The 12,738-nt window shown below is 44.5% G+C and overlaps 1 protein-coding gene across 1 annotated transcript in view; it reads left to right on the forward strand.

The window, feature by feature from the left end:
- The first annotated feature begins 3,371 nt into the window (after nucleotides 1-3,371).
- The window catches only part of KHDRBS3 (KH RNA binding domain containing, signal transduction associated 3), a 179,220-nt gene continuing 169,853 nt past the window's right edge, over nucleotides 3,372-12,738 (forward strand). The window contains exons 1-2 of the mRNA XM_030875884.2: nucleotides 3,372-3,508; nucleotides 5,619-5,816. The gene's annotated coding sequence lies outside the window, so the exon portion shown is untranslated. The remainder of the gene's footprint in view (nucleotides 3,509-5,618; nucleotides 5,817-12,738) is intronic.

The raw sequence follows: 12,738 nt of genomic DNA on the forward strand, positions 1-12,738 counted from the left end.
GGTGACATAAGATGTGAATAAAACTTTGCCTGTGCAAATGCCAGGAGCAGGAGGGTGTGACGAGCAGAGACTGTGGCGGGGGGGTGGGATGGTAGGAATGGGGTGGAAACAGAGGGCCAGGTCAGGCAGGTCCTTGTAGGCCTTGTTAGGACTTGGGCCTTGACTCGGACTGAGGTGGGAGCCATCGGAGGTGGACACAACCTAATGTCTGCTTGCAAAGGCTCCCCCTGGCTGCAGAGATGAGAATACAGTCTAGGGAGCAAGGGCGAAGCCCCGGAGAGGGGTTTGGAGACCCACAGCAATTCACTGAGAGTCCAGAGAGGGGTCATGAGAAATGCTCAGTTCTGGCTTTATTTGGAAGGAAAAGGCAACATGAGTTTTTGACGGATTGGGTGTGGAGCATCAGAGAAAAAAAATTTCAGCCTGTGCAACAGAAAAAACGGACTCGTCATTGAAATGAAGTGGGAAAAACCATAGGAAGTGAAGTTTTGGAGGGCAATTCCCTTATACCCCTTAATAAATACATTTTTTATGTGCATGAGGACTATTTTGGAATTAGAATTGGACTCTGCTTTTTACTAATGGTATAAATATGATTAAATTGTTTAACCTCTTGACCCTCAGTTTCCTCATCTACACAACGGGAATAACAATAACTACCTTACAGGTCTGTAGTATGGATCGACAATAATCTGGTAAAGTACCTTGCACAGTGCCTGATGCATAGGACATGCTTTGTTTATGTTAGCGAAATAAGTGCTCGAACAAGTGAAATACCTGTGGGCTTGATAATTAAGTAGGAAAGGTCAGAATTATGGACACTGTATGTTCACTCATTCACTTTTTAGTATGCATTTAAAAACACTGGGACTCGTAGAAAACTTTGATTCCTAGTTCATCCCATAATCCACCCAAAGGTGCATCACTTTTTTTTTTTTTTTGCAGTACACGGGCCTCTCACTGTTGCAGCCTCTCCCGTTGTGGAGCACAGGCTCCAGATGCGCAGGCTCAGCGGCCATGGCTCACGGGCCCATCCGCTCCGCGGCATGTGGGATCTTCCCGGACCGGGGCACAAACTTGTGTCCCGTGCATCGGCAGGTGGACTCTCAACCACTGCGCCACCAGGGAAGCCCCCAAAGATGCATCACTTTGATGGAGATTTTAAACCTGTAAGAAAATGGGAAAGTAGCTGGTGAGTTTCTTGTCCTGTCTAGCTTGGCGATGGGCCAGAAAGACAAGGCAGCTACTGTTCTTGTTTCTCATCCAATGTTTCAGACAGAGAGAAGGCAGTTTGTTGGAGTCAATTATTTAAACCCTTCTTTCCATTTGCATCCAGGGGAGTTTGCTGCTGGCCCAGTTTGTTACCAAGTAATGAGATGAATTAAATGATCGAGTCAAACATAATGATTACTTCCTTGATGGCTAGAGCCCTGTGTTAGTTTTTTTGTTTTATCCCTCATAGCAGCACACCTGTGTAGGTAGAGCAGGTGCAATACGCCAGTAGAATTTTGTTTGTTCAGCAAACAGAACAAGGCGGAGCCTCAAGTTACACCTCACAGCTCTACCCTCCAGGTGGTAGAGGTGCGGAGGCTCTGATTGTAAACACGCATTGGAAACCTATTAGGTGTCAGACCCTATAACAGACCTGGTTACGACCTTCTCCCTAATTCTCCCAGTGATCCAATGAAGTATTATTATCCCTGTTTTAAGATAAAGACACTGAGCCTACCAGTGTTCGATGATTTGACTTAAGTTTTACCACTGCTGTGAATCAGAGTCAGGACTTGAACCCCAGTCTGTCCAACACTTTTAATCACACCATGAAAAGAAAAGACTTGTTCCCACTTGAATAAATATTTTCTCATCAGCCAGCTGAGCACAGTAGAACCAGATTCAAATTCTATAATTCGCAGCCAGCCAGTCTAGATTGAATTCGGTTCAATAGCGTCATTGTTTGAGCAACTAGAGGGTGTCAGATGCTGTTCCGTGCACTGTGCAGAGGCGAGGAAGACCCTCCTCTGGGGCTGCCATGTGGTCTAGGCAAGCTGGGAGCCCTGGACTCATCCTGAGCCTATAGGTGCTTTGCTGGCTTTGAGTGGGCAAGGTCTGGGCAAGGGTGCTAGAGGAGATTCAGTTTCCATTTCGACCAGGAATGCTGAGATATTTTGATATTTGGGTGGAATGGAGATAAGGATGGAAAGATGTAGGGTTAGGAGAAGGGGAGGAAGAGAGGAAGAAAGGGAGGAAGGCAGGAAAATGTGAGTTACCTCTACCAGGGCATTTCTGTTCAATTTAAAACAAAGCCTTAGCTAGAAAGAATGAAACCACCGTGGTGAAATCTCAGAGAACAGTTAGTGGAAGAAGATGGTATTTGGGGATCTGAGACACACTCCAAAGATAACGAAAATACTCTGATGAGAACTCTGCCTATTTTAAGAATTTCACTGCAGTCAAGTACTAAAGAGAGAGAGAAAAAAAAGAGGGGTCAGATGCATTATGGGAAAAAGCACTTTGTATCAGAAAAACAATGGTGTTGTTATCCTTTCAACAGATCTTTAAATACAGTTTGTCCCTTTGCTTAATTAATTGCAGATTGCAGAGAACTTATTTTGTAACAAGACTTTGTTCTATGAACACTACCATCTAATGAAATATAGATTATTTCAGACTATTTTAGAAAATGTCTTCTGCATATACAGTCTGATTACATAGATATCAGAACAAGCATGGGTTCCCTGGTTATATCTTTCCTTCCCCTAATTTCACCTTTGTGGATCTTCATTCAGTTGTTTTGTGTCTGTACCTGTTAACACAAAGTTAGAGTTAAGTTGTGTAAGAAGAGAACAGTTTCCAGATATTATGAGAAAACATTTTTTAAAAGGAGGGTGGGAATAAACATAATCCCATAATGGAATTACTATGATTGTTTTATTGTCAGTGGTTCATAATAGGATCAGAAAAAAAGGGAAATAGTCAAAGGGTGTCTATCTGAGTGGATTTAATTGAATAAGATCACTGACCGCTAGAGGTGGACAGATCTTAGAAATAACCAAGCCTTATGCTGTGTTTGTGAAGATGAATCAGTTAGGTAAGGGAGGACCATGACTAGTGGAGAAAGCTCAGCTTTGGAAAGAGGAGGCCTGAGTTTTCCCTCATCTCTGTCCCTTGCCTTGTACAACAGTCTTAAACCCTTGGGTCTCTATCTCCCCAACTGTAAAACGAGGACGGGACAAAGTGCTCTCCTTCTAGCCTGTCACTTCCCTAACCACCTGGTTTAAGTGGGTCACCTGCTGTTCTTCATTCAGGGCACTTATCACCATTTGTAATTTCCATATCGATGTGTGAGCTTATTTAATACATGTCTTCCTCAGGGGACGAGCAGAGACTATAACTCGATGAGGAAGCAGCCATCTCCCTGGTGCTCCCCAGTGCTCAGCATATGGTACCCATTGATGTACTGAATGGATAAGCGAATGGACAATTGAAAAATGTTCTAATCATTATGGAGGTAGAGACTATAACCTGAATTTCCTGAATAGCTGTTAAAGGAAAAAGAAAAGCAAGCTGTTTTGGCTCACATAGAATCCAATGTTATTAAAATACATGTGGACTTTTTTTTACATAATTGGCTTTCTAGACCTGATATGTAACAAACTATTAAGTAATTTAACACTCTTTTTTACACTCTTAGCTGCTAAAAACACAGAAACTTGATGCTTCTCATAAGTACAGGGAAAAATGCTCTGTATTTGAAGCCCTCCCCACCTCCACCTCCTTGAAAATTTTCTAGATAATACCTAGAGGAATTTTCTAGATAATACCTAGAGGAATTTTTTTTTCTAAATGCTGAAACTGGTTATCCATAAGCAGTATCTTTTCCTTTTGTATTTGAAGCTGCCACATCACAGAACAAATCAGCCTAGTACAAATCTGTTGGATATGAAATGTATGCAGATCGCTTAAGTAGCACACATTAAAAAGTGTTTTTTAACCGATTACATTGGAAAGACTTGCCCCAGACGCATGGCTACAACAGTAATGGGTCATTTGTCTGTTTATCCAGCTCACGTGTACGGAGCAGGAAAACACGGCCCAGGTGGGAGAAGGATGAGTGTTTGGAGGAGGTCGCTCTACAATGTGGAAGCCCCTCACTCTGGGAGCCCAGGGGAGGGACACCTCCCCAGAAAGGGCGTGCTATCCAGAGGACTTCTCGAGGATGAAAGCGAGGAGCCAGCGGAGGGAGGAGGACTGGGAAACAGGAGAAGTGATTCTTTAGAATATAGAACAAGGGCAGGAGGACGTGGCTGTCCCGGATCCCGGAGCACAAACATGAGACAGACAATCTGTCATGGGCTCACGGTCCAAGGGGATAGGGACAAGTAAATAGACAAGATGAATGCTTTGATGGGGGAGGTCAGAGCCTGGGATGGGCTCTGAAATGGGATGAGAAGTCATGGCCATATGTAGACCGAGGCTCACATCATCAGTTCTGTGGACCACGGAAGGCTTACAATGGACCTCGCAGGACAAGATGTGAACACACAGAGAGAATAATTCTCAGGAGGAGGGCTTCACCATTTAGTTCAACACCTCCAGCAGCTTAAAAGCTAAATGACTTTTGGCCTCAATTTCTGTCTCTGTGAAATAGGAGTGATAACACCCTTTGGTAGCTACTCCACAAAAACTAATTTCAACTGCTCCCCCACCTCAATCCGAAGAATCCCAACATTTTGGCCATCTCCTAACCTTCCTGCTCTGAAATGCATCCTGATTCTTATTCCAGAAAATACGGCCTCCTCTGGAAAAGTACTGTTTTAATTCCGAGATTATTCAGACATTACTTCTGGCTGTGAAGAATAGAGCAATTCACACATGCCAGAATCATGGGAATCATTTTTCTCTCCTCGTTCCCCCTCGCCTCTTATCCAACATCATATCCAGACTTGCCAACGTAGCAAATCCCCAGACCCGTGCAATGCACAAAAGGAGATGGAGGAGAACAAGAATGAAAAGGGAGGAAGGAAGGAAAGAGGCGAACTAATCGGGAGTAGGATATCTTGATAGGTGGAGGGAGCCTAAGGACACGGGAGAACACCCTTCCAGAAGGAGGTCTGTCAGGGGGGCAGGGGCTTGGAAAACAGGCTGCGGACGCCTGGGCGACATACTGCTGGACACGCCGCCCATCCTCAGGGCCCCTCTGCCCTGTAAAATGAGGGCAGAGAATAGAATCCCCTCTACCGAGACACCGTGAGGGGTAAAGAGAGCGTTCACAAAAAAGGCCCGGGTTAGGGCAGGTGCTCCACTCATGTGGTAGCTACTGTGATTGTTCTGGATGTGACCGAGTGGTGAGGTGGGAAGGACCCGGGGTTTGCTGGGCTTTGAAGCCTGGCTGACCGGTTGTGTGAATGACCCCAAGGAGGCAACTTTAAATTTTGGAGCATGCCTAGCACCAGGCAGCAGATGCAATCCGGCGTTTACTAAATTGCCTCTGATGCGTAAGCTCTCAGCGTGGTGACTGACGTGAGTTCTTCTTTAAAATCTACCACGCTGACTTTATCTTCTTCATTCCTATTACCTTCATTCTCTTTATTATTGACGTTGTAATTTTCATTTTGCAGATGAGAAGACTGAGCCTCAGGGAAGCGACGAGGCTCTCCTGAGGACACAGGGCTGGAGAGCCACAGAGAAGGCGCTTGAACCACATCTGGGCATCTAGGAGGCCCGCACTGGTTCTGCCTCTGCTGACCCTCAAGGCTGATTCCTTACGTCCTAGCAGTTACCTCTTCAGAGGGGCCTTCCCCGGCCACTCCTCCTACGTAAGTCCCCTGCGTCATTCTTTGTCACGGTGCCGGCTCTTCTCCCTTCAGGGAGCTGATCACAGTCTGCAATTCTGTGTTCCTCTGTTCACGCAATAATAAGATGAATCCATCATTTATGGAAGAAATATTATCCTGATACGATTCTAAGCACTTTTCTTATATTATCTCATTATCTCTCACATTAGTTTTATGAAGCCAGCACTAAGCAATTGACATATGCTATTTTACCTTATTCCATAACAGTGCTGTAAAGGCGACATTAATATTTTCATTGTACAGATAATGGAACTGGGATACGGGGAGGTTAAGTAACTTACTCAAGGTCATAGAGCAGATAAGTAGCATGTCCGTCTCCTCCACTAAACTCTGTGCTTTATGAGGGCAGAGACCCTGTTCCAAAGCCTGAAGCAGACACATAATATACAGTCAGCAAACACGGAGTCAATAAAGAGATGAATACTAAGGAAAAAGAACATAGATGAGTTATTAAGTGGTGAGGAGGCATTTCCTCTCTGCTCAGAAATAGCTGCTTTGTCTCTGACCACACTGAGTCCAGGCACTGGTTTAGGTGCTATAGTCTGGGGAGTGGTGTGTAAGAGTGTGTGCGTGTGTGTGTGCATAATATTAGTTAATCAATCTCAGTATTTCTGTAAGGTAGGTATTTACAGTCAAGGAAACTGAGACTTAGAAAAGTTGTCAGCGGTCTTGACTCTTCAGAAATTAAAAGACTCTTTAATGATAAAAAGAAGGAAAAAAGAAGAAAATTTAAGTCACTTGCTACATACAGGCTACGACACATCAGGGAGTTGAAAAGCTGGGTTCCAAAGTCTATGTTCTTCCTACTATGCCTCTGAGGCATCAGCCCTTCTTTCATTCAAAGTAGAACAACAGAGCCAGAGCCTTCTTCAGATTAGCACAGGCAAGAAGTATCATTGTGCATTGCTTAGTTAAAAAAAAAGACAAACCCTGCTGTACACTTGGTTTCAAATTTGTTAACACTTAATTAGCTGGTACCATCTGTGAAATTCAGTCTCCCAAACTAGTTCTCTCTCAGACTTTCTCATCGTTTATAGACTTAGAGATACAAAAGGTAGAAGGGGGACTTCCCTGGTGACGCAGTGGTTAAGAATCCGCCTGCCAATGCAGGGGACACGGGTTCGAGCCCTGGTCCCGGAAGATCCCACACGCCACGGAGCAACTAAGCCCATTCGCCACAACTACTGAGCCTGCGCTCTAGAGCCCACGAGCCACAACTGCTGAGCCCGCACGCCATAACTACTGAAGCCGGCGCACCTAGAGCTGGTGCTCTGCAACAAGAGAAGCCGTGGCAATGAGCAGCCTGCGCACGGCAACGAAGAGCAGCCCCCGCTCGCCGCAACTAGAGAAAGTTCGCATGCAGCAACGAAGACCCAGTGTAGCCAAAAAATAAATTAATTTTTAAAAAATCAACTGTTAAAAAAGAAAGGTAGAAGGAAAACTCTTCCATTGACTGAGTAACTATTGTGTAACTGAAGGAATATTCGATAGGAATTAACATCCCCATTTTACAGATGAGAAAATGGAGGCTCAAAGAAAGATGAAATAACTTGACCAAGTCATACACACAAGGTAGTAAGGGAAGGAGTGAGAATTTCATTTCCTGTCTGCTAAATCTGTTGTTGGTGATCAGGAAGTATTGGCAGAGCTTTGTTTTGTTCACAAGATGAAAAATCAAAGCATTCTCAGGCTGTCGAATGCCAAAGAGTGATGTCAGTGACTTGTATCAATGAATGGACCTCTTGATTTTGCTGACTTAAGCATTTTCTATCTTTTCCCCTGAACAAACACAGTTTTGATTTGCTCTTAGCTCCCAAGGGAGAACAGTGTCTCAGATCAGTACTGATCACAAAGGAAATCAATTGGTCAAAATTTGTTTACAGAACTGAGATTATTCTATTTATTCAAGAAGCCTTTATAAAGCACATACTATGTACCTGGCTCTGTTCTAAGCACTTACAAATATTAACTAATTTCACCTTCATAACAATCCGAAGAGGTAGGCACTATTGTAATCCCCTTTCTACAAGTGAGGAAACTCAGGCACAGAGATATCAAGTAACTAATTCAAAGTCACACAGCTAGAGAGGAGCTGGCTCTTTATATTATGGTCTTAACCACTATACTAAACAGCCCTGTACTTGAACTAGGCTTGGATATTTCTTGGGCAGAAGCAGGGAGCAGTGGCTTCTGTATTCATTTTCCTTTTCCTGAAGAACAGGGAGCCACCCCTCATGAAACCTGTCATATATTTTGTTCCTGGTCAGATGCTCTGTTGTATCTAGCCTAACAGGGTAAAGGAGGAAATTCCCACCCTCCCTTTGGAGGAGTCCAGGGAGGGCGCTGTCCATGCTCTCGGTGCTGATCATGCAGGAAGGCTGCGGAAGGGAGCTCAGTATGTATTAAGCGCACAACTGCATCTCAGTGCTTTACTTATAACAGAGTGTTGATGGTAAGAGTCACATGTTGTTCTAATCACTTTTCATGTAATAGCTCATTTAATTCTCACAACAACCTTATACAGTGGGGACAATTTTCCTCTGCAGTGTGGATGAGAAATCTGAGATGCTAAAAGGTTAAGTAACTAGTCCAAGGGCACAGAGTTTTAAATAGCAGAGCTGGGATCTGAATCCAGTCATTCCATTTCCAGAACCGGCACTCTCAGCCCACCGTGCTTCCACAGAGTAGTAAAGGCGTAGGAATCTTGTGTCGTTTCATCTCATGTTCGTAACTAGCCAGCGAGACAGCTGTTTTTCCTCCCGTGATATGGATTAGAGAGCTTGGTTCAGAGTGGCCTGTTAGCTTGCACTAGGTCACTGGCTAGTGAGTGGGAGAGGCATGGTGTAAAATTCTGGGTAAGGGGCTCTAGACCTTTAACACCATGATGCCTCTCTGCCTCTGGACTCTCAACAGAAACCATGTGTTCACATAACCTGAACGTGGATACCAAACACCCCAAACAGAAAAGAGAATTAACCGGAGCGCAAATCCAGCAAGTCAGTTCCAGATAGTTAACGTGAGACCTTTTACTGTAGCACATTGCAGAGTAACTGGGTCCTTCTCCTTCTGCGCCTCTGGATCCATTCTCCACCCCTTTCAACGCAGCTCTCTGCCCTGGGAGGCTGGTATCTAGGGGATGCATCAGTTGGGCTTCCCCAGTCTCTGGCTTCAGTTTGGACTCAGTCGGTGAGGGGCACCTGCAGGACATGAGTGGGTAGAAGACTGAGGTCAAGGTGTGAGGTTCCCTGGCTCCTTCCGGGTCACATCACCGTCTGGCAGGGGTTGTGCTCTCTGTCTGCAGCTGTTGCTCCTACTGCAAGTCTTCTCCTACTTCTACAGCTCTTGCAGGTCTGGGACCTGTCCTCTCTCTTGCCTCCCCAGGCGTAGATTGGCAAGGTTACCCAGACTGCTTAACGCCTCCTTCTTAGCTTCCCTTTGCCCTGCACATACCTTGTAAAGAGCCCCTTTATGAAGCTCTCTTTATGACTCCTTCTGAGAGCACTGTTTGTTTCTTGCCAGGCTTCTAACCAATATACAACATGATAGGGTGGACAAAAGGAAACACAAAACTCACTCTAGCATGATAAGAGAAAACTCAGAATAATCATTTATTGAGCACTTTCTATGTGGTAAGGGCTGAGCTAAGCATTTGGAATGCATTAGCTCATTTCATCCTCACAACTGGACTATTAAGTGGTCCTATTACTGCCCCCATTTTAGGATGAAAGGGAGGCTTAGGATGAAAGCGAGGCTTAGATTTTAAGTAACTCTCCAAGAACAAACAAGGTCATCACGTTGGTGACATTGAGGTTGGTAGTGTATCTTTTCCTGCTCAGCGATGAGCAGGGGTGTGGTGCGGAGTCCGGGGGATAGGAATTCAGCTTCCCAAGAAAGCCCTCCAAGCTGCAGCTGAGCCCACAGAAGCACCTTTAGTGTCCGTGAGAAGGACCCTCAACAGGAACTACACTTGCTTTCCATAAAGTGACCCTCCCGGTTGCTTAAGGCACATTTCCTTCCAACACTCTCTTGAGCTGTAGCATCTGCCTCACCTGCACAAAGGAGTTGTTTTCTGCCCACGCCACCCCTCGTTCTGCCCACCCAGGGAAGCGGCCAGTCCTCCTGCCTTCCCTGCTCTGTCTATCCTGATTCCCTGGACCTTACCCAGCTGCATTCTAAGATGTGATGCAGTAAGGGTATTTCTGTTTTCTTTATTCAGCCAAAAAAAAAAAAAATACACAACTCTATTATTTTCTTTAAGGATTCTTTGTGAGTGCCCCTTGGAGTCTGGTGGCATGAGTAATAATAATTGCAGGTGCCACTTCGGGTAGAGGCTGTCAAATGCCTACCAAATATCCATTGTCCCCCATTCCGTACTGAGGAACTCCACTTTTGTTGGAGGTGCCAATGTGCCCAGGTAAAACACTATGTTTACCAGCTCTGCCCTGTGCAGATAAGGGTGTCCGTGTGTGATACAGTTCTGGTTAATGACACTTAAGCAAAAGCCATTAGTTGGGGCTTCCAAGAAAACTCCTTAACAGCTGAGCAGACTCGACAGGTGATGGTCATTTTCCCTTTAGCCCCTTTGTTCCCCCCCTTTTCCCTGCCTGGAGTGAGGTCAGATGCCCAGGGTGTCATGGGGATAACCCATCCTGCCATCCTAAGGTGGGTGGAGCAGAAAGACTGAAGGAGCCTGGCTCACTGATGACATTTTGTAGCCATTGCACCAGCCCCGGGCAGCCTATTTTAGCCTTCACGTGGGGTGAGACCAGGACACATCTCTTTGGTTAAGCAGTTGACAGCTGCGTTTTCTATTCCATGCCCCTGAATCCCTTCCTCTGATCTGCACTGCCTGATACCATAGCTACTAGTCACATGTGGCCAACAAGCACATGAATTAAGGCTAGCATTATGAAGAACCAGTGTTAGTGTTATTTAATTTTAATTAATTGAATTTGAATTTAAAAATGCAAGCAGTGTTAAATGTTTTTCCATTAAACACAACTCTTCATTAAAATGTAGGACCACGTTTTACTTTAACTGCTGAGAATTCTGCTTCTGGATTGAGATGTGCCGTAGGTGCAAATACACACATTTTCAAAGTATAAAAATTTTTAATGTGAAATATCTCATTAATATTTTAAAAATTATTGATTACATGTTGAAATAGTATTCTGGATATGTATGGTTAAACCATCTTATTAAAATAAATTCCACCTGTCTCTTTTCACTTTGCTAATGTGGCTGCTAGGAAATTTACAGTTATGCCTGTGGCTCATGTTATATTTCTGCTCTATGGCTATTCCATCCATTCTGTGCCCACTGAGTGCCAGCTCTCTGCTAAGCGCTTTACGTACATTTATCTCAAGGAGATCCTAAAGGAACTCTTTGTGACGAGAGGTATTCCCTTCATTTTACAAGTGGGGAAAGAGAGGCTGGAAGAGGCAGCTTTGCCCAGAGCACCCAGCTGACTAAGGGCAGGCCCAAGCCTCTGTTTGGTCGCTCAGCTGGTGGCTCCAGCCATTACCTGCTCAAGGGTAACTTGCCAGGTCGACCTGGGCATGGATCACTGTGGTTTGTACATCTAAGTTGCTGCAGGTTGGCAGACCTGTTACCAGTGAGTGTGGCTAGGAAGACCGGGAGAAAATTGATTACCAGGATAAGATCTGACAGAGGAAGCTGGAACTTCCCCACATACCAGCTGCCATCTGAGGCTGGATCAAGTCCACCAAGATTGCCTGAGTACACCTGGCACCCTACTCCCCTCCCCTATCAAGAGCAAATAAGAGATTTGGAGGTGTTCCATATCACCCCGGTATAAACCCAGACAGGGTAGCAGTGAGGGATGAGATTTGTGGGAAGGCTAGTGCCATGTTACACAGAACCCAAAGAAAAATATCCAGAGACACTTAGGAAGTCCGCAGATGGGATACTGACAAAAGTCCACATTTGTTTTGAGAAGAGATGTTTTCTCATGTAATTCCATGTACATGAGTATACAACTTCAACTTTATGTCCGTTTTTCTTCCACAGCCATTTTTTGATAAGATTGTCTCTCCATTTTTTAGCTACAGAAAAACACAAACACAAGCTGGCATTTTTATATGAGACCAAGATGTGTTTACTTTTGCAGTGGACTCTAAAAATGTCATCACCCCCTTGGTAGCTGTTTGGACACTAAAGGTACCTTGACACTTCCAAAAATATTTTGTTTTGTGATCATTTTGCCGAACTCAGACATGTGCAGTTTTATTGCAAAGTATTCTGCTAATGTGGACGGAATTGTTTTGCGTGTATCTCTATGCATACTGAGAAGAAAGAGTGGGTTAGGAGATGGACATAGATCTTTTTACTACTGTGGCAGTAATGTTTTACATTTCAACAGCGCCTTTCAAATCATGGCATCTTATAAAGTACCAGAGGTCGTGATAACTTGATGCATTGTTGAAATATAGCAAGTGCTTTGGCAGTCCAGCATCACATATCACACTTTTGGTCCAGGAAGTAGAGGATAGAGGGCTGCTGTTGCATAGAGGAAAACAATAAAACACATTCCTGTGATGGTTATATCTGGGAATTTTTCAGAGCACTTTTTGGGGTTTTCTCTGCAAATCTTTATTGTTCTCATCAGATCTCAATAAAACAGGAAGAGAACAGCTGCTATTAGCACACCTTTTAGAAGCTCAAAAATAGAGACAGAGAAAGATTTGGATTTTGAAAAGATTGCCAAGTCAGGCTGTGATGGGGTCAACTACATTGTCCCTGGTCCCTTCTTCTCCCTGGCTCCTCTGTCCCCGCCTGACAGTGCCACAGGGCAGCCAACTGACCCTAGGCATGTCAATTCTTATTTTCCATTACTATTTTCTTGAGTGTTTATCTTCGAAAT

This window comes from Globicephala melas, chromosome 17 (genome assembly GCF_963455315.2).
Source record: "Globicephala melas chromosome 17, mGloMel1.2, whole genome shotgun sequence".
NCBI classification, from domain to species: domain Eukaryota; kingdom Metazoa; phylum Chordata; class Mammalia; order Artiodactyla; family Delphinidae; genus Globicephala; species Globicephala melas.